Raw genomic sequence first — 27688 nt, forward strand, 5'->3', positions numbered from 1 at the left:
GGAGAAGTTGCAAAATATTGGACATGGTCTGGAGAGGCTTTATTGTGAAGTTCTTAGTAGAAATCAGGGTAACGCAGATTCCTAAGTAGCAACCCAAGTGATAACGCACCCCACAAAGCAAAAACCTGAGATATAACACACTTCCTAAATGGATATGGTGCATTATTGATTGTAAGTTAGGAAAAACAAAAAACCTCAAGGAAAAACCATGGAATTTCCCAAGGTATTCATGTGAAAAAGGTTGTGCAACATCTATTTGATCCTGTCAAATATTACCAATAACAAATCCCTTGGTTTTCCTATGATAATATTGAGGAAAATAAGTTATAAAATGGAAATGATTTTGATTAGTCTTGTGTGAATTTCTTGATGATATATGGATTGGAATGCGTGATTTCACCAAGGCACAGAGAGCAGGCTTACATGTAGCTACTTAATGAGAGATCTGAAAGTATGGATCTTAAGCAAGAGGGGAAGATGATGGATTTTCTTGTATGCTAATTGGTTTTTGTTTTTATGTGCTAAATACTCTAAATAACAAATGCAATATTATTAGTAGATTGATTGTAGAGATCAATGTTTTTTTTTTGGCAAAGTATTATGCAGAGATTAGTGTGTTGTTTAAATGGATGAGTATTGTGTATTTTCCATTGTTTTATGTTGTTATAATCACTTTATCCCAATACTTAACTTCAATTAGAAATCAATTTAATCTTCCAGTGATCATTAGAAATTATGGATAGAACAGTAAATGCAATGTACAATAAGAGACAATCATAAGTAATGACAAGAGACACCAAATTTGGTCCAAGACCAGGGAAATATTATTTGATGTGGAGCCTGATTATCTTCCTGATTGTTCAGAGGTTTTTTGTTTCATTTATGGTTGGATCCCAGTACTTGATGAGGGGTTGTGGGGTGGATTTCCCCCCCATTACTGCTTTTGGGGGGTTCGGGTGGGTGGCAGAATCCACCTAGGCCCCTGCCCCCTCTTGGTAGGCGTTAGGGAGAATTTCCCCTGAAGCAAAAAATTAGAGAAAATTTTCCATGTAAAATATTGTAATTTCATAGTTAATTTGGGTCATTCATTAGGAGGAAGATATGATGGTAGAATTTATGTCAATTTAGGGGTTTTTTCCGTAGAAGGAAACCCTTGGCTTATATGAGAGAATCGTATTGTGATTGTGGATTATTTTGTGTGAAAAGAAAAGACGAGAGACTGTGTGAGAGTGAAGAGGAAATGACAACGGATTTGTTGTAGGTTGTATCACTTCATTTTGCTAGATAATATAAAAGGAAGGACTGATTATTTCTCCATGGACGTAGCCCAAATTGGGTGAACCATATATATCTGTGTCTCTCTTTTTTTATGCTTTGTTGTGTTTTTTCTACAATATTTTATGTGTTATGTTGCTCTGTTAATTTAATTTCTAAAACAAAACCCATGATGGGGAAAACCCTTTCAAATTGTTATTCTTACTAGTTTGTCATAAAATGTTCAACAAGGAGAGTACAATGATTCAATTATCAAGAATTCAAAGGTCAAAAACTTTGACTTATCTAAGAAACAATCCAACAAATATGAAAAAGATGAACCAATAGTCAATTTTGGTCAATGATCAAAGTCTGCAATTATGTCCAAGTCAATAGTAGTCGAAGTGTGCCCTAACTAGTCAACAAATCAGCAGTCAAAGTCCTACAATGAATCTCGGACAAAGGTCAAAAAACTTGGCCTCCTTTGATGGTAAAACATAGGTCAAAATAGTACCAAACAAGTCAAACTTGGTCAATGATGAGAGAGATTTGCGGTCAACTTTATGTGATCAAACCCTGTAGTCAACGTTGGTCAAAGTGTTCAAAATGGCTCAGTTCCTATGCCAAACAATGCAGCCTAGCAAAATAGAATTTCACTAAGAAATAACAAAGTCAAACCGCGCCCAAATCACTAAATTCGACGTTGGGCAAAGTCTCCCGCACAGAAAAGTCAATGCTGAAATTTTAGAGCTACCAAGGACCCTCACACATGTGAACAAAAGAAGTTCCTTAGACCTGTACAAACCAACCAATCAAATTTTGGAGAGAGAAGAAGAGAAGTGTTATTGTGATGCCAAATGAGGTGTGCCTTAGCTTGTATTTATATGAGTGTGAGGGTTGTTAATTTTGCTTCTAGGTTGACCTTGAATTTTTTACCATTATGGGTTTTCACATCAAGAATACATTTTTCCTTAACCAATTGAATGCTTCCAAGGGAAATTTTGGGTCTCTCTAGATGAGGATTTTTTTCCAATGAAGGGAATTTATCCCTAAGCTACCAAATTAACACTCCCTCTCAACTAGGGAGAAATTTTTCGACTACAAATTATATCCCATCTCAAATGTTTCATCATCATCAAGTAAAATGTTGTCTCTTCTAAGCTCTTCTCATATCTTCTCATTTGTTGAACACTCTTGAATCTAAAATGTGAATAATTTGACAGCATAGGGGAGCTCAAGCTACTACCCTCTATCCAGTGACAATAGACAAGATCCATATACCAAGCAAGGATCACATCCATCCTATTGTTAGATCAACAGGCAAGACCAAACTTGTCATAGAAGGTAATGATCACATCCATCCTATCGTCCAATGACAATGGGCAAGATACATCTACCATTAAGGATCATATCCATCCTATTGTCTAGTCAACAGGTAAGACCAAATTTTCCATATAGGGTAGAGATCAAAATAATTCCAATGTCTGTTAATCTTCCCACATTGACCCTCAAGACTCAAGTGGTATAACACCTGCATCCTCTATACTTGAGCGAGATACCACTTGTTATGCAAGGATCACACCATCTCAAGTCAACTCAACCATTTGGCCAAATGGGGACATAATCCCAACAAGCCTTTCTTATGGGTAAGATGCATAGTGGGGTATACTTTGTTAATCATGATAGGGGGAGATACCCAACTTGTCATAAATAACAAGGATCATGCATATCCTATGGTGACAATAGGAGAGATACAACGGAGGGTAAGGATCACAACCATCCTATTTTCTAGATATTTCTCAACCCCAATATCTCTTGGGATCAATTCCTCTCCTTGCGAGCTTAACAGGGGAGGAGAGCATAGCTCAGTATTCTCGATCAGCAGGGAACCTTACTCGAGAGGGTCACATCCATCAGTCCAAGCTACTCTCTAAACCCCAATAACTTCTCTTTCTGCAAGCCTTTGTGAATATGTTTACTATCATTTTGTTATTCCATATGTTATGGATTCTTACAGCTCATCCCTTTACCATGTCTCGAATGTAGTGGTACGTTATCTCAATAAGCTTGGACTTGTCATGAAATATGAGATTCTCTGCTAATTAGGTCCCACTCTTGTCATCACAATATATGACTGTAGTATCCAGGACCTACTCAAATACATCTCCAAAGATCTTTCTCAACCAAACTTCCTCACAACTATCCATGTTAGCAGTAATGTATTCTTCCTCGGCTATGCTTAAAGCTATAGACTTATTTTTCCTTCTCATCTAAGATATCATTGTGGATCCCAAGCTAAGGAAGCACCCTAGTGTGTTCTTCTTGTCAATAATGTTTCCAGCCCAATTAGCATCAATTTATCCATGTATTTGTACATTTATGATAGTATATCTCATACCAAGGTTAATTGTCCCATGCAAATATGTAAAAATATGTTTGGCAGCAACCCAATGTGCATGAAGGGGCTTAGTCATGATTGAATCAAAGTGTTCACTGCAAAGCATATGTCTGGTCAACTTTTCACAAGGAACATCAATGCACCAATCAATTTTCGATACTCAGAAGGGTTAACCAGGCCAAGTCCAGTAGCATCTCCGCACAACTTCTTAAAATTAATCTCCATCAGGATGGCGAAGGATTTGCATTCAGTCATTCCAAATCTGTCTAATAGAGTCACAACATATTTTCATTGGGAAAGGAAAACCTCTCTGGGTCTATGCCAAACTTCTAATCCCAGGAAGTAATGCATCATACGAAGATCCTTCATTTCAAACATAGAGGCCATCTCCCTCTTACACTCGAGAATCAAGGACTCACTACTTGTCAAGAATAGATCATCAACATATAGAACCAATATTAAAGGCACGCCTTGGACCACCTTAAAGTAGATGTTATGGTTTGCACTGTTTCTTGTGAATCCAAGCTTCGCTAAGTAAATATTAATGCAAACATATTAGGCTTTAGGGGCTTGTTTCAAACCATATAATTCCTTCTTCAACTTTCACACGTGAGTCTTCTTGTCCTTCACTTCAAATCTCAACGGATGCTCAACGTAAACTTCTTCCTATAGTATTCCATGAATAAATATCATCTTTACATCCATTTGGTGAAGATTCCATCCTTGACTAGAAGTAAAGGCAAAAATCGATCTAATGGTGGTGTAGCGAGCAACGGGAGAAAATATATCATCATAATATTCTCCCTCTTTATAGGAGAACCCCTAAGCCACAAATATTTCTTTATACTTCTCGATAGTTCCATTAGCTCCATGTTTGATTTGTATATCCATTTCAAAGTCACAATAGATTTTCCTTTTGGTCTCGAAATGACATCCCATACATCACTTTTCATTATTGATTCATATTCTTTGGCCATGGAACCCTTCCAAACTTTTTATTTCACGGCTTCGTCAAATGTGGAAGGCTCATCCTGAATGATTATACTCATTACTACAATGTATCCCTGATACCAACATGTCTTCTTTCTTTCTCTAAAGGTCCCTTTGGTAAGGATATGTCTCTCAGCATCCTACAATGTATCTCAAAGCCATAATAGTCTCTTCCTAGAATAAATATCACTTGGTGGAGGGTCTAGAGGATCCATGGGCTACATAGTATCATCAATAATGTCCTTCTCAAATTCTGGCATGGAAGGACCTTATAGTATATCCATATCGTCATCCTTATTTTTAGGAGGACGAGGCAGCCAAATATCCAAGGGAATCATCTTTATCGAAAGTTACATCCTTACTAAACTTAATCTTCCTTTGACTACATATATATATATATATATATATATATATATATATATATTCTAAATGCTTTATAATTTTCACAGCATCCAAAAAGCATACCTTTCTTTTGAGTGGCTTCCAGTTTGTTCCTCTTGTCCTTCAACACATGGAAATATACGGGTCAGCCAAATATCCTAAGACGTCCAATGTCTGGCTTCACACCTGTAAATACTTCTTCAAGAGTCTTTTTGTCTAAGGCTTGATGAGGAACCATGGTTTTAACATATATCGTTGTATTTGTTTCTTCTCCCCAAATGAATTTCGGTAGCTTTTGATCATGCAGCATCCCAATAAGCTTCCATAATAGACTTGTTCTTCCTTTCAACTACTCGATTTTTCTTAGGATTATAAGTACAATATTTTCCTTCTTGATCCCATCTTTCATGCAAAATTCAACAAACTCATTTGATGTATATTCTCCACCATTGTCAAACCTGAAGACCTTGATTTTATTCTATGTTTGATTTTCAATCAATGCCTTGAAATCTATGAACATATCAAAAGCCTCATCCTTATGCGTCAATTAGTATATCCATGTCATCTTGGATAAATCATTAATAAAATTTATGTAGTAGATATGGCCACCAAGAGAATGCACAAGCATGGGTCCACATAGCTCAGGATGAATGAGTTGGAGAATGCCATTAGTCTTGTTATTGTTGGAGGGGAATGGTCCCCTTGTCTTCCTTCCATTAGCACATATTGGACATAATCCATGTTGTCTAGCTTAAAATTCAGGAATCCCAAAGACTAAATTCTTCAATTTTGGTAGAGCTCCATAATGTAGATGTGCCAACCTTCAATGTCATATCTCGCTTTGATGATAAGTTTCATGGACCATTGCCAGCAAAGGTCTTCCATTGATTCTATGGAGTCCTTCAACTCTATATCCTAAAGTAAAAGCATCCCTCATTTAGGAATACGAAGGCCAAGTGAGGATTTTTCCTTTTAAGAAGGCTACTCCCATCCCTTTGTCTTCCAAGGTAGAAATAGATACCAAATTCTTATTTAGTTTTGGAACATACATGACTTCATGAAGAAGAAAAGATTCCCCAAAGTCAAAATCAAATTTGACAGAACCAAATCCCTTCACTGGATATGAAGATTTGTCCCAAGAATTATCTTCAAACTTTTCTCCCTCTCAACCAAATTTGAGAGGACTTCCTTATACTTGGATAAGTGTCTCGAAGCCCCACTATCTACCATCCAACTATCAAACGAATCTAAAGGGGAAGAACTAGAAAGGTAATAAATAAGGATATATTTATACTGACTAGCAGATGCATTACTTTCATACCTATAGTTCCTTGACTTCTTTTGAGGATGATGGCCTTATTTACGATCATTTGCAGCATGTTTTCTTAATCGATCATCTCTTCCTCTATTATTAAACCTGCAATTATTGAAGCCACGATTTTTTGTACCTTGAACTTGGATAATCCCTCTTCTCTCGGAAACCTTAAGCATAGTGGCCAAACCTGTGACAATTATAACACTCAATATTTGACATATCCTCATCTCTTCTTGTTCTTCTATTAGAGTCCCATGGGGCAATATTTCTTAAATTAGATGGGCCTCCTCTTCATTTCCTCTTCTTGTCTTAAGAAACAAAGGTAGATGGCTCTCCTTCTTCATGCTTTCGAATCCTTCCATGAGAATTCATCATGGCTTCCTCTTGAGTATATTGTCCAATGAGCTCATCAAATGTTGGTAGTTTGTTGTTGTTTCTTATAGTAGTAATGAAGGTTTCCCATATAGGATGAATACCTTGAAGAGTGATCATCACCAACTCTCTATCTGATACAAGATCACCGGTAGTCTATATTTTATCTCTTAGTTGAGATAACCTCATGATGTAGGATTGCACATCTTCCCCCTTGTCCATCTTCAATTCCTTGAGTTTGTTCTTCAAGGAGAGGATGTGTTTCAAGTTGTTGGCTTGATACATCCCAACCAGCTTATCATACATATCCTTGGACTTCTTCAAGTTGCCAACATAAACAAGTAAATGATCTTGCAAAACATAAATCATAATTTTATTAGCCTTGATCTCACCTTTCTTATTCTTGGACTCGGTGGCATATGGAGCATCCTCTAGAGGCTCATGAAACTTTCCTTGCACATATTCGAAAACATTGTTTTCATCTAGTATAACTTCCAACCTGATCTTCCAAGCAGCAAAGTTTGATGAATCTCCCTACTTCTCATATGATCCCTAGAGAAAGAGGTAGTCATCTTGTACAAATCAGAAAGGCTCCTACAACTTCTTTCAAAGAAGATTGCTTCTTGTCTCTGTTTCCTTGGGCTTTTCTCTTCACCTTAGCTCTGATACCATATTAATTTTCCATTGTTCTATGTTGTTACAATCACTTTAGCCAAATTCTTAACTTCAATTTTCAATCAATTTAATCTTCTAGTAATCAATAGCAATTGTAGATAGAATAGTAAATTCAATGTACAATAAGAGATAATCAGAAGCAATGACAAGAGACACCAAATTTGGTCAAAGACTAGGGGAAAACCCTTTCAAGTTATTTTTCTTATTGGATTTTCATAAAATGTTCAACACCGAGAGTACAATGATCCAATCATCAAGAAGTTAAAGGAAAACAACTTTGACTTATCTAAGAAACCATCCAACAAATATACAAAAGATGAACCAATAGTCAATTTTGGTCAACGGTTAAAGTTTGAAATTATTTCTAACTCAAAAGTAGTCAAAGTGTGCCCTAACCAATCAACAAATCAGAAATCAAATTTCTCAAATGAATCTCAGTCAAAGGTTAACAAACTTGGCCACCTTTGATGGTCAAAAAGAGGTCAAAATAGCCCCAAACAAGGTAATCAAACCTAGTCAATGGAGAGATATATTTGCGGTCAACCTTTTACGATCAATGTAGGTCAAAGTGCTCAAAATTCCTTGGTTCTTGTGCCAAATAATTTGGCCTAGAAAAACAGAGTTTTGCCAAGGAAGAACGAAGTCAAACCATGCCCAAATAATTGAAGTCAACACTAGTCAAAGTCTCCTACATAGAAAAGTCAATGCTGAAATTTCAGAGCTGCCAAGGACCCTTACACGTGTGAAGAAAATAAGTTGCCTCATACCTGTACGAACCAATCAAATTTTGGAGAGAGAAGAAGAGAAGTGTTGCTTTGATGCCAAATGAGGTGTGCTTTAGCTTGTATATATATGAGTTGGAGGGGTGCCAATTTTGCTTCTAGGTCAACCTTGACTTTTGTGTTATTGTGGGTTTTCACATCAAAAATACATTTCTCCTTAACCAAATTGAGTGCTTCCAAGGGAAATTTTGGGTCTCTCTAGATAAGGAATTTTGTCCAATGAAGGGAATTTATCCCTGAGCTACCAAATTAACAGTATGGAGTTTATGCAAGGGGGAACGATGATGGATTTTCTTGAATGCTAATTTTTTTCTTGTTATGTGCTAAATACTTTGACTAACAAATACAAGATTCATTAGTAGATTTACTTTAGAGATCAGTGTGTTGTTTTTGGCAGGGTATTATGCAGAGACTAGTGTGTTGTTTAAATGGCTGAGTATTGTGTATGTAGAGATCAATGAAAAAATATTAAATGATAGATATTGCCTATGAATTTAATGGTGTTGATAAGTTAATTTATTTTCATGTATTTATGATCTTGCTTTCTTAAAGGATTGCGGTGTAGAAGCTTGTGACTTGTATTATGACTAGTGTTTTACAAAGATCTTCACTTTCTATGTTTTAGTGACAAAGAGACTTTTATTGATTGACCTACGTGTTTGATCTACCCTTGTTTGCTTGATGACATTGTATGATGAATGCAGAGGTTGTATGTTGTTGCTATGTCTTTCTATTTAGTATTTGAGTATAGTGAATAAATGAATATGCTAGCAGTGACTTAATGATTTATGCAAAGATTTGTGACCAATGAAGTTTTGTAATCAAGAAGTTGTTTGATTTTCATGTTATGACAGTTGAAGGAGTATAGATCTAATAGTATATGAAATGAAGAGGTTGTTTGCAAAGATCATTCTTTTATTGGGGTATACTCATAATATGTGCATTACTGATTCAATTTCTTAGCTTATGATGACTTGGATCTCACAATGAATGGAGGCTAGATGATTTTCATTAATTGAAGTATGGTTATGTATTGTCTCGATTACAACACCTTGTTCACAAGATTAATGATAGGAATTGAATGCAAGGATTGTTGTTTCTTGTCTACAATGAACAGATATTAGATTACAGTATTGACATTTTGTGCTTATCTTGAGTTTAATGTTGTGTGTCGCTGATATATCATGGAGAGATATGTATGGCAGAGACTTATTTTGCTACTAATGTTATGAATCTATGCTGTTGTTTATCATTGATAAATATGAGCCTACTGTAGAGTTTACATCCCAAATTGAATACTTCATGATGATGTTACTATTTGCCAAAGTGATTGGTTAATGTTCCTGTGATGTGTTGGTTTCTTATTGAGGTTAATGTACTAGTTGTAGGATCTTTATGTTCATTTTGTCAGAGGCTTAATATTATTTTAGTTTTCTATTGTTTGTATTATGTAGATATAGGCTTGACAATGACATTGCATATTGTCACATGTCTTGTTGAAATGTATTAATATTGAGAACAATATGGTGGTGGTTGTATTGAGTTAATTTCACAGTTATGAGGGATATTATTATGTTTTACATTCAGAGATAGTATTTGTTGCAAAGAGGGTTTTAGTATTTTTGAGAGTTGTTTTGATGTTGATTGTCAAGGAATGCCTTGATGAGTATGTTGATGATAGATAAGTTTGATCAAATACTTTGGCTTGGTATTTGACAGTGTTGATGACCTAGGGTTTGATGATTTATTGAGCATATTTATTTGTTGATCAGTGATCTATTGCAAAGAGGTTTTGGTATTCAAATATTCAGATTGAACACAATGGTTTATGTGGGTATAGTTTGATAATTATATGAAACGTGTCCTCCAGGATTTGTGTTTGATTCGGGTAGATCCAGTGTGAAATATTTTGAAACATGGTCCATAAGGAGACTGAGGGTTGGAACCTTCATTGAAGAAGTGGTAGCTTCCTTCTTGTAGTGGCTAGTAAATTGATCAGGGAGTAGTAGCTTCCTTTCAGTGGAGCCTGCGCACTGGTAACTCTGCACCAGTGTAATATGTAAAAATATTTTTCTTTATAATATAAGAAGAAAGAGACAACAACAACAGTGGCTTTTTTCAATTGGATTTTCCACCTAATATTTGGTGTCCCTATTTGTTGATGATGTGTTGTATTCTTATGATTCACATGCCTTATGATTAAATGTTGCTCGTGGCTTATTTCTCTTTCTTAGATCTATTTCATATTATGTTAAGAATTAAATCATGGTTCAATTAATATTGCAAAAGAAAAGTAAAACTACTAATTGCATGAAATATTGATTCACGCACCCCCCCCCCCCCCACCTCCTCGTTATTTCTAATAAAAATTGCATGTTATTAATAGTGACAGGAGATTAAGTTACACTAATAAAACTTTCATGAGCAAAGGATTTAATTCTAAAAAAAGAAGCAAGGTTCAAAATTATTCCATCGCATAATAAAAATCCACATAATTTAAAAAATGAAGAGGGAGGAATAACTTGTAGTAAGGGATTCCCTTACAAAAGAGAAAATCCTTAAAATAGATCAAGTTGGGGGGGAAGGACAATTTTTGCAAGGAAAAGGATAAAGATAGGATTAAGGATTAAAATAAAAAGTTGAGTATAGAATTTAGAGATTAAAGAAAAGGAAAGAAGTTGTCGCACAAAAAAAGATACCTAACAATAGAAGAAATTATACAACAAATATGTTATGTAAAAGAGCCAGAGGGCACTAAAGATGGGCACGCTTAGGGGAATTGGAGGTTTGAGAGACAAGTTCCCAAAATGAAAAGGGACTATTGAGCCACTAAAGAGAGGATCCATAGAAACTTGAGGATATATGGGAGGGTTCACCAATGGCAAAGGACTATCCAAGAAACAAGGGGGTGCACATTGGTGAAAAGGGAGGGTGAATTAACTATGAATGGGAACAAGGAGAGGGACATCAAGGTGATAATTATCCCATGAAGGAAAGAAAAAGTGGGAAGACAAGATATACCTCGAAGAAGATAAAATCGAACCCATGAGTCATGTTTTGCATATAACATAACCAAAGAAACGAAAATGGTTCATTTACCAAATTCCTCTCATGTGAGCCTACTTTGTAGTTAAACTAGAGCACATAGAGAGAGAAGAGGGAGAAATTCTCTCACATTCTCTAAAAAATAATAAAAGAAATAAAATCAAGTGTCTAACCATTATAATTAGAGAGGTAAATGGCCATTTATTTCCTATGAATTCAATTATTTCATCTTTTAAAATAAAATAAATTAAATAATAGAAAAGATTAAGGGAGAGGGGACTTCTCACAAAATATCCCATTGGAGGGCTTGTGGAAGGTACAGTATGAGGTCCTACAAACACGATATTTTGAAAGCAACACACAATGTTTCATGGATGTATCATGTGCAAGAGAAGCTCTTGAGGAAGGAGGGAAGTATATATCTTGTGCAAGAGTGTCGAACCATATATTCAATTTTTAAGAGATCCTACATGAATAATGTGGCATGAACTTGACTTAAAGAAAAAGCTAAAATGACCTTGGATAACCACCACTAATGAACTCAATTATCTTATTCTACAATTTTCCTCCATATATACAATCCCCTTGTGACCCTCCTGGTATGCCTAGTACAAAAAACTGTGTGTGGGGATAGACATGCAAATAATACAATACATACCCAACATGTTGATCTATCAATGCATGGACCAATCATATATTCATATGTCATAGGGATGCTTTAACATTGTTTCCCTTTTAAGAAACAAGTGGTAGTGAAAAAGGATGCAACATGGTGGTATGAATGCATTAATAAGTCAAAGCCATTTTTCATTAAGAACTTTTAAAATCATTCCCAAATTCAACTAAATAGGTCAAAGGCATTTTTCATTAAAATATTTTAAAATCCTTCCCAAATTCCAACTAAAAATGCACTATGTTCAATAAAGGTTTTGGGTTAGGGAATATGGATGGCTTTGGTTATTATTCTCTATAAAGTGCACAAAGGATCCTTGGATGTAAAATAAATTTAAATTATTTTCATATTTATTTGGGTATGTTGAGTGGAATAATTTTCATATGTTATGTTTTCAAAATGCAAGACCCTCCAAACAACCCACTATAAATCTATATAGTTATATTTAATAATTTGGATATGTGGATACCCTAGGTAGATGTAGGAGATCATATTAAGGATCAAACAAGTAATGAAATCTTTCTATATTTTTCAATCCCACCATGGTAATAATTTGAGGGAAAATTAGAGAATGTCATACAAGCTTAATCAAAGGATATGTGATGTTAATCAAACATAAGAGAAGGCCAAGGAGCCAAGTAGCAAGCTCAAATTTTGCTATGAGGCAATGATGGTTTTAGAATGTTTGAGCTACCATGAGTGTGCCCCAATCAAATTCGACCATGTAACATGTGTCATCTATGTATTTGATGTGTATGCCTCTAGAATTAACACATAGAAATGGATCCTAAATACTTGAAGACTTAAATCAAATTTTTTTCATGAACTCAACTAAGTGTTGATGTTGCATCTTAAAAAAAATATTGTAATATATTTTAATTAAATTCATTTAGAGTGAGAAATTTTCAAAAATTATGTTTATCGGAATTTCCAAGAGTCCCTATGGACATATCTCAAGGATATGTGGCACCCCCAAAGGCAGCCTCTTGATTGAGACAATAGTGAATATCCCATAAAAACAAAAGTATTTGAGAACCAATTAAATATTGAATATCCAAAGAAAGAGTGAAATAGTTATAAACCAATTTCGAATTTGATGAAAAGTAATTCCATAATCAAGAACAATGCATTTGATAGAAGAAGTAATTTGTGTTGAGGATGATTTTTCCTAGAAATAAGTATTGAAGGTAAAGATAGAAACGATGTTAAATAAGGGCATGGTGTCACAACATATCCTACTAGTTACATTGAACAATATCATCAATTTTTAAGAACTTGGATCAACTCAAAAAAAAAAGGGTTGTTGGAAGATAAAAGTTCCTTCCATTGCATCCTTTCCTTTGTCAAATGTTCGTTCATCAATTTGGGTATTAAGAAAGCATGAAATATTGTGCTCCTGGAATATCTACAAGTTACCAAGAGTGCTTATCCACGGGACTTATTTATTGGAAGGTTGAAGCGAAGAAAATATTATCTTCTCAGATCCTCTAAATTTCATGGTTTCCATCATTTTCATCACAAATTTTTCCCTTTATGCATTAATTTTCTTCAAAGTCATCTTGATTAATGAGTGTATTATTATTTTCCTCTGTAGGTTATGTTTGAAACTATAACTCTAGGTTAGCATGCCTCATTCTTCTAGAATCTTTCATTTCATCTTCCCATATTATTTAAGTACATGATAATAAATGATAGTTTAATTTCCTTTCTTCATATATGTTTCCTCTATTATTAGGATCCTCCATTTCAAAGAGGAAGAAATAATTGAAAACTTTCTCAAATTGCAAATATAATAACTATATGAGTGCTTCTTCTTCTCTATGATTTGGTGTCTATTGTGGTTTATTTATCGTCCCATATGTGGGTTTAGTGTTAAAAATATCCTTTTTCCTTTAATAAGTTTGCAAATTATATGTTTTGATTTTTTACTCACATTGAAGCATGGTAGAAATCTAATTTCTAGTGAGTTGACTCTCACTCTCATTTGAACAATTTGTTAAATCTATATAAAATACACTTTCAATTTTTTAACATCTTTTTCCTTTTATAATTACTTTCTTTGATTGTTTTGGGTTTCTACTTCACCTTCTAATCAGAGTTAAGTGTTGAAAATTTTATATGAAGTGAGATGTCAATATTTCCTTGTGATCTTATCATTCATATAAGGGATATGAGTAAAGTTGTAGAAGTAAAAGAGAACACCACCCTCAAAAAATGTATGGGTTAAGTATTGATGATTTCACATGAAGTGAGATGTTAGTAGTTGTTCTTGATCATGTTAGTTGTATACATGCAAATGTAAAAGAAAAAGGAACACCACCATTATCACTAGGACCTTGTTAGCTAGTACCCTTAACTCAACGATCACCTTGTCAAGGAAAATCCTCCTTCTTAATTACTTGAACACCATAAATAAAATGATAACAAAATGCTTAGTTGTTGTATGGAATAGGCATGAAGGGAAATATAGAAATTCCATTTTAGTTGTTCATCCTTTATTTTTAGATTTACTTTTGGGTATCATAGTTTAAGTAGATCACCAGAAGGAACGAGTAAATTTTAACCTAAAGTAGCTTGCTTCCTTTACTTATTTTTTCATACCATTATTTTCTAATTTTTCACTATTAATTAAATTATTTTAAATCAAGAATTATTCCCTAACAACAACAATACATTAAGAGTAAAACCCTAATTGAATTATTAATCCCTAGTTTCCCTGAACTTTCCTAAGACCCTAGTGGTGACTCAACCTCACAAAGACTAATGATCCTAGATAAAATTTCCTTATTTGGTATCAAGTTATCTTTTACGGGTTGTCCTTTACTCCCTTAATACTCTATAAAGGATGGTTGGCCTCCTATGATGGAACATGGCCTTTTTACTTCCCCCTAGGTTTGGTTCACCTATGCCGTCTTTCAATGATCCAAACACATCTACAAAAACTAACTCTAATACCAAGGGTGCCAAGGCTCCCATTAGTAAGATTATGTGGGTTAGGTTGAAGAATCTATATTTGATGAAGTGTTATTTTATGCATGTTGATCTATTGAAGATGCAAATTTGAAGGTAATTTTATGAACATCATATAGATAGAATCACAATGAATCTTGTTGCAAGTACTCTCTCAATTGTACTAAATGTTGAGAAGTTCCTATTACAAACAAGAATGGGGGTTATTTTTATTAAATCAATGTATTGGGAAGGGTGGGTTGTTTCATCAAAAGGATTCTGGGAGGTTTTTATCAATATCTAGTGAGACTAGAGGTATTCTTTAACATCCAATGAACACAAGTGCTATGACACAAGTTGACTATATGGAGGCACCTTAAGTATGCATAATATAGAAGGGTTTGAACTAGGGACCTACCAACATGAAACTAGGTAAACACCCACCAACATTAGCCACAACCAGTGTAGCTAACTCCTTACGTTTGTACAAAATATTTGTTGCAATATATTGCATTGTTATAACAATGTGAACTTGGCATATAATAATATTTTAATAGAAAACTTTGGCATACAATATTGATGACATAAAAATAGCTATAAATAAAAAAATAATTTCAACACATTGTAATGGTTTAATAGTAGATTTTAATGTAACAAATTATTCCATTTTAATTCAATAAACTATGCAATTCATGGATATCATGTAACATTAAAACAACTCTCTCTCTCTCTCTCTCTCTCTCTCTCTCTCTCTATAATGGTTTAATAGTATATTTTAATGTAACAAATTATTCCATTTTAATCCAATAAACTATGCAATTTATGGATATCATGTAACATTAAAACAACTCTCTCTCTCTCTCTCTCTCTCTCTCTCTCTCTCTCTCTCTCTCTCTCTCTCTCTCTATATATATATATATATATATATATATATATATATAGATATATATATATATATAAAGAGAGAGAGAGAGAGGGAGAGAGAGATTCCTTGTAGATTCAAATTTCTTATGTAATTCTCTAAAACAAAAGACTTGAATCTATTCTACTCATCAGTGGAAACAAATAAACAATCGATAAATCACAACATAAACACAAGACAAGATTCAATCACATATTCTCAAAGATTTATCTAAGTGGAAAGAAACTACTAAAAACTTCTTCCTATATGTATTGCATTAATCATAGAATAGAGAAGAAATACAATGCTTGCTCAAGCCTGAGCAACCTCTGCACTAGTATAATTTATCTCACTGCTTCACAAACTGACCCTGACCAATACTTAGCCAATTTTCTGCTTGCCCAAGCTCTTATTTCCTTGTGATGTTAAATAAGGAATTATCCCCCTATTAATTATGGAAATTGCTTATTGATAATTGTGCAATTACTTTAGGCTTTTCTCTAACTAAATGCACCACCTGTACAACCCAGAAAATTATAAAATCGATAGTACACTGCCCTTGAACTCCAATCTCAACTAGGTAACTTGAGTTATCCGCATGCATCAATTATTCTAGGTTGATTGATGATTTAATTGAAATATTACCAGAAGTTACACCCCACTACTGGACCCTCCACTAGTTCTTAATCAATTAGAACTAGTTAAACTCATAATAACTCAAATTAACTGAACCTAATTGCTAGAAATTAGCAATCAATCATAACTAAACATAACTCAAGTGTCTCCAACTCAAATTAACTAAATTAACTGAGTGACAAGGCCATGTCACCTTAGTTAACTACCTCCAAGTATTTTTATGAAATTAGAATTTGAATTTCTCCTAATTAATTTTGGGAAAAAATAAATTAGGAATTTCTTGTTGCATTTTCAACACTCCCTCTCAGCAAGAAAGGGATTATCTGATACCTCAATCCTGCCTCTATGAAACTTGAATTTTCCTCTTGACAATGCCTTTGTCAAGATATTTACATCTTGTTCCTCTATAGGAATGTATTCCACAACATGATTCACCTATGCACACAATATCGTAGATGGTGATACCGGATGTCAATATGATTGGATCGATCATGAAAAAATGGATTCCTAGAGAGTTTGATAAAACTCTGATTGTAACAGTAAATCATAGTAGGATCCATCTTCTGACAAAATAACTCAAAAATAATTTTCCGCATATAGGTAACCTCACATGATTCTTGACTTGCAACCATGTACTCTGCTTCTGCTGAGTTGAGTGCAACATATCTCTGCTTCCTGCTGTACCAAGAAACCGCTACAAACCCAACACTGAAAAGGGCTCCTAATGTGCTCTTCCTGTCTGATGGAATTCCCACCCAATCTTCATCTTAGAAGCCTGCAGCTTCACTCCCTCTGTCTGTATGTACCAAAGACCAAAATGAGTGGTGCCTCTGAGGTATCTCAACACATGCTTTGTTTCCTTCCAATACAGTTTGGTTGGCTTAACCATTTCTTGACTATGTTGGTTAACTACATAACACATGTTTGGTTGTGTTTTCACTAAATAGATAAGTGAACCCACAAAATACCTGTATATGGTAGCCTCCACTGCTTCACCTGAAGTAGCATCTTCCTTCCTCTAATTCCATGATAGAGAAGTCTTCATGGGTTTTCTCTTCTCAATGTGGAACTTATTCAGTATCTCATTGGCATACTTTCCCTGAGAGACAAACAATTCCTCATCTCCTTTACGTACTTCCAAACTGAGAAAGTAATGCATGAGCCCCATGTCCTTCATCTCAAATTCTCTTTCAGTCCTACAAGAAATGATTAGCTTCTCATCTTTAGTCAAAATTAAATCATCGACATATAACACTATAGTCAATAATTTACCTTCAAAAACAATATGGGAAAGTTTTGCATCTGCTTCATTTTTGGTGAAGCCCAACCTAGCAAGATAATTGATGATCCTAGTGTACCAAGCATGGGGTGCGTGTTTCAATCCATACAGTGCTTGCTTGATTCTTCACACATGCAACTCTCTGTCGAAGGTATCAAATCCTTGTGGTTGCTCAATGTACTCCTCTTCCTCAATCACTGCATTGAGGAATTTTTTCTTTGCATCCATCTGGTGGATCTTACACCACATCTACGCTGACAATGCTACAATTGACCAGATGGATGAGTACCTTTCTACTGGATAAAAGGTCTCCTCATAGCCAATTCCTTCCACCTAAGAGAACCCCCTAGCCACAAATATGGCCTTGTGTTTCTTGATGCTACCATCTTCTACATGCTTTACCTTGTAAATCCATCTGGAATTCACCACTAACTTATATGTTGGTCTTGGGACCACTTCCCAAACATTGTTTCTGATGATGGAATCATATTCCTCTACCATAGCATCAACCCATACTGGTTTCTACACTGCTTCCTCAAATGAGGATGGTTCAATCTCTACAAGCTCACTCATGAGAGCCATGTAGCCAGTGTACCGATCTGGTGACCTCCTCTGCCTATGCTGAGATGTGGGTGCTCCCACATTCTCTCTTGCATCATGCAACAATCTGTCAGCTTCCCTGGTTCACTTCCTTCCTTCTTTGGATGTCTATGCTTGAGTGGTTGTTTCCACTCTCTACTCCTCTGCTTATGGTTGCTCCACAAATTCCTAAGTATATTCCTTTGGAGCCAAAATCTCCTAATCAGGATGCAACTGAATCTCCTTATCAAGAGAACACCTCATTGCCTTCTCTTCATCAATTTTACATCTCTTCTAACCATTGTCATCCTAAGACATGGAAAGTACACGCGATAGTTGCGAGGTGTATCAGTGTACCCCACAAATATCCCCAACTATGTTGTAGGATCTGGATTTTTCCTTACATCCTTGGAAACATGACAGTTTACTGGTGATCCAAAGATCCTAAAGTGTGACACATCTGGTTTCTTCCCTGCAAAAGTTTCCTTTGCTGAACTCATGCCAAGAATCCTGTGAGGACTCTTGTTCTGTAAACAAATAGTTGTGTTGCATGCTTTAGCCCACAAGTGTAGTGGTAGGTCCTAGTCATGCAACATCGCCCATACAAGTGCCATAATAGTTTTTTTCTTTCTCTCATCAACCCCATTATGTTGTGGGTTATGAGGCATTTTCAAATCTTGTCGAATGCCTTCTTTCTCACAAAAGTTCTTAAACTTATTCGACACATATTCTCCACTGTTATCACTCCTGAGATCCTTCACTTTCCTGCCATTCTCTTTCTCAACAAGTTCTTTAAACTCAACAAAATTTTGAGAATGTCTGGTATTTCTTCTACATGAAGTAGATCCAAAACTTCCATGAGAAATCATCCACAAATATGACATAATACATGTGCTTGTTCATGGAGGCTGTCGAGAAATGTCCATACACATATAAGTGAATACTTTCGATGACTTCTTGTGCCTTACTATCATGATCATTAAAGGTGAATTTCGTGTACTTCCCGAGTGTACACCCTTCGCATGTACTTTGTTGCTCTAGTGCATTTTGGGAAGGCCTGTAGAAATATGTTGCATGATCTTCAAAGTGCCATCATGAAAATGGCCCAATATTCTATGCCATAATTCATTGATGTCTCGGCTTTGAACCTTCTCCACTTTTGTGCTCAATCTTGCATGATCTCCAACATCTAATTTTTAGAGGCTCTTCACTCGAACCCCAATATTATTCACTTGTCTCGTGGCGATGTTTCACAGGAAATCCTTCCCTTTTTTGAATACCACATCGTAGCCACAATATTTGAATACCTCTACAAAAACCAGATTCTTCTTCAAACCCAGTACATACATCACATCCTTGAGCCTAAGAGGGGAGCTAGACTCCCTCTGAAAAGTAAATTTACCAATATTGGTCATGCTATACCTTCTATCATCTCCCATCTCGATGTGCATCTAAATATCATTCTCCTCCAAGTCACTGAAAAATTCTTTGTTGACCTTCATATGGAATGAAGCCCCACTATCCATATACAACACATTACCCATCACTATGCTTACCATACATGCAATGAGGGTGAATTCCAATTCAAATTGGGAAGCCAAGGCTTCACCTGTCGCTCCTCTAAAGAGCTTCTTTCCAACCTTCTTGTGTGGGCACTTCATGGCATAGTTTCCTAGCCCATGAGAGTGAAAGCACTTGATCTTCAACAAGTCTTTCTTTTGTCCACCCTGAATGGAATCCCCTTTGGATTGGGATTTTTTCCCTTTCCCTTTCTTTTCCTTTCCATCCAAGGCACAGTTCTCCTCGTCATCATGCTTGGATAAGGTTCCATCTCTAATGCTTTGCCTTATCTCTTCTTATACCAAATCCAACCACATTCATCCCCAATTTAGTAGTTTCTCCCTCCCATGTACTGAATCCTGGTAGTTGTGCCAACTCTTGGGAAGACCTAGAAGTCCTAGGATAACCAGATCATTTTCCACAATTGTAATACCAGCACTCCCAAGTTCATCCCGACATTGGGTGAACCTGCTCAGGTATTGTGGTATTGTGTCTCCCTTTTACATCTTGATATTCTAAAGCTTTTCCTTCAATTCCAACTTCATGTGGTCATTGTTGTTCTAAAACAAGTCTATCAAGGCTTTCCACATTGCATATGGAGTCTCTTTCCCGTGGAGATTCAAGACAATATGATCTCGAACTCCCTCCCATATGATCCCCTCACCTTTGCTACACACTTCTTCCATTCTACTAGATATTGAGCATCAGATCTTGGAGGCTTCGGAATATAATTATCTATGAATTCCTTCATCCAATTATCTTCCAACATCACCTACATCCTGTCCTCCAAACAATATAATTCGATCTACCCTCAATGGCATACTCAATTCTCAATCCATAGAAATACATCATGCTAGATCTGAAGAATGATCCTGCAAATTCAATTCACCTGCAAAGACAACTTCGAATTCTTCTCTCCTATTGTGATTCCTGCTCTGATACCATGTAGAAATTCCATGTAGATTCAAATTGCTTATGTAATTTGCTAAAGCAAACTTACTTGAATCTACTCTACTCATTAGCGAAAACAATTAAACAATCGAGAAATCATAACATAAGCATGAGATAAGATTCAATCACATATGCTCAAATATTTATCTAAGGGGAAATCAACTTCTCGAAGCCCCTTCCTATCTTTATTGCACTAATCATAAAATAGAGAAGAAATACAAAGATTGATCAAGAATGAGAAACCTTTGCACTAGTATAATCTATCTCACGGGTTCATATACTGACCCTGTCCAATACTTGGTCAATTTTCCGCCTTCCCAAGCTCCTATTTCCTTGTGTTGTTCAATAAGGAATTATCCCCCTATTAATTAGTGAAATTTCTCATTGAGAATTGCGCAATTCCTTTAGGCATTTCTCTGACTGAATGCACCACCTGTACAACTCAGAAAATTATACAACTGATAGTACACTACCCTTGAACTCCAATCTCAACTGGGTAACTTGAGTTATCTGCATGCATTAATTATCATGGGTTGATTGATGAGTTAATTGAAAGATTAGTTGAAGTTACACTATTGGACCCTCCACTAGTCCTTAATCAATTAGAACTAGTTAAACTCATAATATCTCAAATTAACTGAACCTAATTGTTAGAAATTAGCAATCAATGATAACTAAACATAACTCAAGTATCTCCAACTCGAAATAACTGAGTTAACTTAGTGACAATGCCATGCCACCTTAGTTAAATACCTCCAAGTATTTTTATGAAATTAGAATTTGAATTTCTCCTAATTAATTTTGGGCAAAATTAAATTAGGAATTTACCACTGCATTGGTTGTTGATTCATTTTTGGATCAATAATATCTCAACCTTCATTTGATTTTACTTTCTAGAACAACTTCTCTCTTCTTTCAATACTCTTTTCCCATTTTTACCCCTTTGAAATTCATCATCTTGTAAAATCCATTCTCTAGAGTTCTCATTTTTCACTTACTCAATTTTGAATGGCTTCCTATTGTGACCAACCAGCACAACGACTATTCTAACTTTATTTTTCGTACTTCCTTCTGCTATATAGCTTTATGTTATCTTTCTTAAAACCTATCCAAGTCTTCGACTTTGACATTATCTTCCTATCTCTTCAACTTATGTCAATATTGTCCCCTTGCACTATATTGCTAAACTAGCATCTATTGTATATAGACAAAGTGCTCATAATTTTCAACGAGCCTCATGTTAAAATTAAAACAAACAAGGAATCACACATTTATGATGGAAAAATTTTCGTAATCACATTTTCTGATTTTACTAATTTTTCCAGATTTTTTCCAAAAATGAATATTCACCCAAATCTTTATAGGATAAAATTATTTCGCTTTAAAAATCTCTAAAATAATTTAGAAATCACATAAAACCCTAATGATTTTTTTAACATGGAATAAATGGTTTATATCATTATCTTATTCAAATGGATGCTACCTATGGATTTTAAAATTCTCTCGCCTTTAATTCCTAAGAATTACCCAAACCCTTTTAATCCAAAAATAGAGAAAAGTTTTCTCAACTAGAGATAATATAGTTTTTAGGCGTTTTGACACTAGATTGGTTGTTGATTCATTTTTGGACCAATGATATCTCAACCTTCATTTTATTTTACTTTATGGAAAATCGTCTCTCTTCTTTCAATTGTCTTTTCCCATTTTTTCCCCTTTGAAATTCATCATCTTGTAAAATCCATTCTCCATAGTTTTCATTTTTCACTTGCTCAATTTTCAATGACTTCCTATTGTAACCAACCAGCACAATGACTATTCTAACTTTGTTTGGAATACTTCCTTATACTATATAACTTTATGTTGTCTTTCTTAAAACCTATCCAAGTCTTCAACGTTGACATTATCTTCTTATTTCTCAACTTATGTTAGGCTTGCCCCCTTGCACTACATTGCTAAACCAACATCTATTTTATATAGACAATGTGCTCATAATTGTCAATGAGCCTCATGTTAAAATTAGAGCAAACAAGGAATCACACATTTATGATGGAAAAATTTAGTAATCAAATTTGTTGATTTACTAATTTTTCCAAAAATTTTCCAAAAATGAATATTCACCCAAATATTTATAGGATAAAATTATTTCGCTTTAAAAATCTATAGAATAATTTAGAAATCACATAAAATTCTAATGATTTTTTAACATGGAATAAATGGTTTATATCATTATCTTATTCAAATGGATGCTACCTATGGATTTTAAAATTATGTCACCTTCAATGCCTAAGAATTACCCAAATCCTTTTAATCCAAAACTAGGGAATTTTTTTTCTCAACTAGAGATAGTATAGTTTTTAGGCATCATGACACTATATTGGTTGTTGATTCATTTTTGGACCAATTATATCTCAACCTTCATTTTTGGACCAATTTCCCCTTTGAAATTCATCATCTTGTAAAATCCATTCTCTAGAGTTTTCATTTTTCACGTACTCGATTTTGAATGGCTTCCTATTGTAACCAACCAACACAATGACTATTCTAACTTTGTTTGGCATACTTCCTTATACTATATAACTTTATGTTGTCTTTCTTAAAACATATCCAAGCCTTCAATTTTGACATTATTTTCTTATTTCTCAACTTATGTCAAGCTTGCCCCCTTGCACTATATTGATAAACCAACATCTATTTTATATAGACAATGTGCTCATAATTTTCAATACACCTCATGTTAAAATTGAAAGAAACAAGGAATCACACATTTATGATGGAAAATTTTAGTAATCAAATTTGTTGATTGACTATTTTTTTCATTTTTTTCCCAAAAAGGAATATTCACCCAGATATTTATAAGATAAAATCCATTCACTTTAAAAAAACTCTAAAATAATTTAGAAATCACATAAAATCCTAATGATTTTTTTAACATTAATTGAGGGACTTAAATTAAAAAAATATATATGGTCAAGGCACGTAACTAAGTTACATCAAAGAGAAAAAAAAATTGAGTAATTGCTAGTTGTTGAAAGCATATAGAGCAATATCAAAGCCCTCTAAAAAAACTAAGAAAATAAATATAGTTTCATGAAAGTACCCAACTATATTCATCTAGTAATAGAGGCCTAAAATGCTATAGATTTTGAAGAACATGCAAGTCAAACTGGGTTATTGTGTTCATTAGCAATGAAAGAGGCCACTCGGTCCACCCCCTATGCACTCGAGTTCAAATTTGAGAGTTTGGGAGAAGAATTCCTTGAATTCCCAACTACAAAGTTGATTAAGGGAGTTGGAGACCAGGATGCAAGTTGTCCACCAAGCAAGACTGAGTCAAATTTACATTAAAGGAACCTAATTTCAACCTCGAACCTATGATATCCCCTAGATTAATGATTTGATTGTAATTAAATGTACAAATGTTTACCTTTGATTAAGTATGCTACATTGGTAGATAGATAAATATTTTAATTATCAGTAATTTATTAGAGATGATAATTGTTTTAAGGTTATAATTTTGTTTTATTTTGTAAATAAAGACAAATATGGGAAATTAATGACTAAGTACAGATGGTTGAAAGAGGGAAAATGCTACAATTAAATTATGGAAATTTATTGTTTTCTTTATCCATTAGTAATTCTTAGGCATCTAATATGGGTGATTAGATTTAATTTAGAAATTGTGATATTATCCAATTAACTGTTTCCTAGAATACAGGGTGTTGTCCTCAAGAGTAGGAAACAGGAGCTCATAACTGAGAAAAAAACTACCTGACACTTGTTGATGAGGTGGAGGCAGTTATTATCCACCAAAAGAGTGGTAGATGGATAATATCTATGAATTTTCTTGTTTTTGTCTCACAATTATGAGAGCAGAATGTGTGGAGACTGAAGAGAAACAATAAGGAAAAGAGAAAAGATTGCAGACCTAATTCCTCGCGGGGTGGGGGGAAGAATTTTTTGGTGTCATGGTTGGGAGGAGCCAAGAACTTAGTCCTTAATTTCCTAGAATAAGTGATCAAGTTGGTGTTCCTAACTCTATTACTTCTCTTTGCTAGAAATGAGAATTTATTTCTGTTTTACTTGTTTTATAATTTGCTTTAAGAAGCAAAAATAAATAAAAATTAAATAAATAAATAAATAAATTTAAAAAATAATAATAATAATAATAATTTAAAAATAATAATAATAATAATAATAATAATAAAATAAAAAATTTGATAAGTCGTTAAAGAACTATGAATATATTCGGGGAGGCTAGAGCAGGAGGGGTGATTCTCAACATTGAATAAAATAAAGAAGTAAAGTATGCATGGGGACTTGGCATTATGGCCAATAATCAGGCGGAGGCCCTTTCACTCTAGCATGGATTGAAAATAAGCTTGGATATTGGTATCAAAACTCTATATATAGTCAGAGATTCCTTGATAATCATCCAAAAATCTATTAAGCTTTCGAGAATATCATTGTCCTAGAAGATGAAACCTCCTCAATCATAGTAAGGATTACATACTTGTTAAAAAAATTGAAAAGGTTCATTTGTTCCACGTGTTGCATCCCAATAACCATTCGGTGGAAAGTCAGGCCAACGTGGGGGTGATATTAGAACATGGTCGAATTTGTATAAACCAACACATTATATCATGTCCCATCCCCTGAACGAAAGCATCCAAATGGCGTTGTATCGTGGTAATACGAGTCGCCAGAGAATAAAGGTGGTAGTTAAGAAGGCCAATTCTCCAAGATGTCTCAGCGTGATGGTAGTTATGAAGGCTAGCTCCCCAAGGTACCTTCATTGTGTCTTGGTTGCAGGGTCAGTAGGTGGTGAGTTAATACACAGGTGTGGTTTTGTTGGATGGAAATTCATGTATGCGGACAGGTGGGTGGTGAGGCATCGATTTCTGGCTGGAAATTTCAATATAACTATTTCTCTTGGGGACAAAGGATCCATCATATCTCGATTCTGGTTTTTGATGATGGAAAATATGGAAGGAATAGGAATTGACAAGACCCTACATTGTTACACATTTATGAAAGACAAGATGGGGAGGAATATCGGGATGGATCAAGTTGTTATATATCTCAACTGGCTTCGGTCAGTTAATCATAAGATTTTCATTGTGCAGAAGTGGTTAGCTGTTAAGATGTCCTCTGTAAGAAATGGAAGTGAGGGTGGTTCTAGGCTTGGCAGTTCGGGGTCTGGTCATGGCGTGGGGCACGGAAATGTCGAGATTCTGGTGGAAAGCTCTAGCAAGCAAGTTGTAAAGGATATTGTCAAAGAATTGAATGAAAATATGGCTGTCATTTATGCTCAATTATCTGGTCTAGGCAAAGACTGGGAATTAATGCAGAAAACCATGGAAGGCTTGCGTGTGGATGTTTTGAGGGTCCAGCAAAAGATTGATAATATTGAAATTTAAGGTGGAGACAACGACTATGGGAGTTTTAAAAGAAGTGTTCGAGGTTAGTGATTCAACGACCATCATGCTGATAATGTCGAGGATGTTGTTGCTGCGAGGGTTCTGGCAAAGGAAGAGAATGATGCGGAGGAATTGACCACTTATGTGGATGATCCTATAGGTGAAGGAGCCAAGCCTGGTAGCAACTGATTCTGTTTGTCTTAATTCTCATATATGCAATATAGATGTATAAAATATGGGAGTTGAGGGAGCAGGGGCAAGGAGGTTGAACCCTAGCCGACTCTGCCCCCAGTTCGTGCCTCTGCTTCTTGGACGGGATCCTAGTGGATTTCTTTGTTGCATTCGATGATTATTGTCGGTGTGCTAGATTGTCATCTACTGGGTTTTGGAGTGTTGAGGGAACGGGGGCGTGATGGCTACCCTAACTGTCACATACCTTGTTTCGTGCCGCTGCGACTTGGATGGGTCTCCTGAGGCTAACGCTCGCTGTTGTGGATATTTGGTGGTGGATACTTCCCAAGGATTCTGGTTTTCCTATTTTGGGAGGAGTGTTTGAGGGGGTGGGGGAGGGGCGTCTACCCTGGCTGCTTTTTCCCCTGTTTCTTGCCATTCATTCATGACTGGGTTTTTGGGTTTTGCGCGCAGTTGTTGCTATTTCTTCTGCTGGAGCTTTCGCATTTGCCTGTGGTGGTTCGGCGTCAGGTTTGTTGTTCACGATCAATTGGTGTGACATTTGTCATCACTGCCTTAGGTGCTCTCTTGGAGATGCTCCACTGTATTTGTGTTTGTAGTGGGTCTAGGGTTATATATATTTTTACCTTCTACAGGGTTGTTCCGGGGCTTTTCCATCTTCTGGGCAGACTATGACCAATCTATGCAAGATTTTAGCTTGTTGCCTTGGCAAGCATATGTGCTTGTCACGGGTTTTTCTGGATATTGTATCTTCCCCTTTGGGGTTTTTGGGCACCTGTTTTTCACGATTGCTGGGGTTTTCATACTCGTTTATTGTATTGATCTGCAGCCTGTTTCTTCGGGCTCTTTACAGGTACTCCTTTGGAGTTTCGCATTGTAAGTGGATCAACCCATTATTCTACATATGTTATTTGCATCTACAACATGTAATTTTATTTAATCAATGAAAATTATGATTTTTCCACGAAAAAAATAAATAAATAAATAAAATAAAATAAATAAATAAATAAAAAATAAAATAAAATGTATATAATATAGTGGAGTTTTTTGGAGAATATATAGTTTTAGTTTTATATAAGAATATATGTAAATAATAGTGGTAGCAAGAAGGTACCTACTCAATGTAATGTGTTGGAAGTTGCAGAAAGAACAAATCTGAATTTTGTAAGGGATCTGGCTCATTTCCAGTCAATAAAATGAAATGTTGCATGTTCTTTAAAAAAAATAACTATGAATATATTGTTCCTATGCTTGCTTATGAATATGTTTTCTAGATAGCACTATGGAAAAAATGAATTGTTTTATATTTCCAAATAAGTATTTTGGATTGTGACGTCAA

Source organism: Pinus tabuliformis, chromosome 6, assembly GCF_031772625.1.
Source record: "Pinus tabuliformis cultivar Carrire ecotype Pingquan chromosome 6, CPIR1, whole genome shotgun sequence".
Lineage (NCBI taxonomy): Eukaryota > Viridiplantae > Streptophyta > Pinopsida > Pinales > Pinaceae > Pinus > Pinus tabuliformis.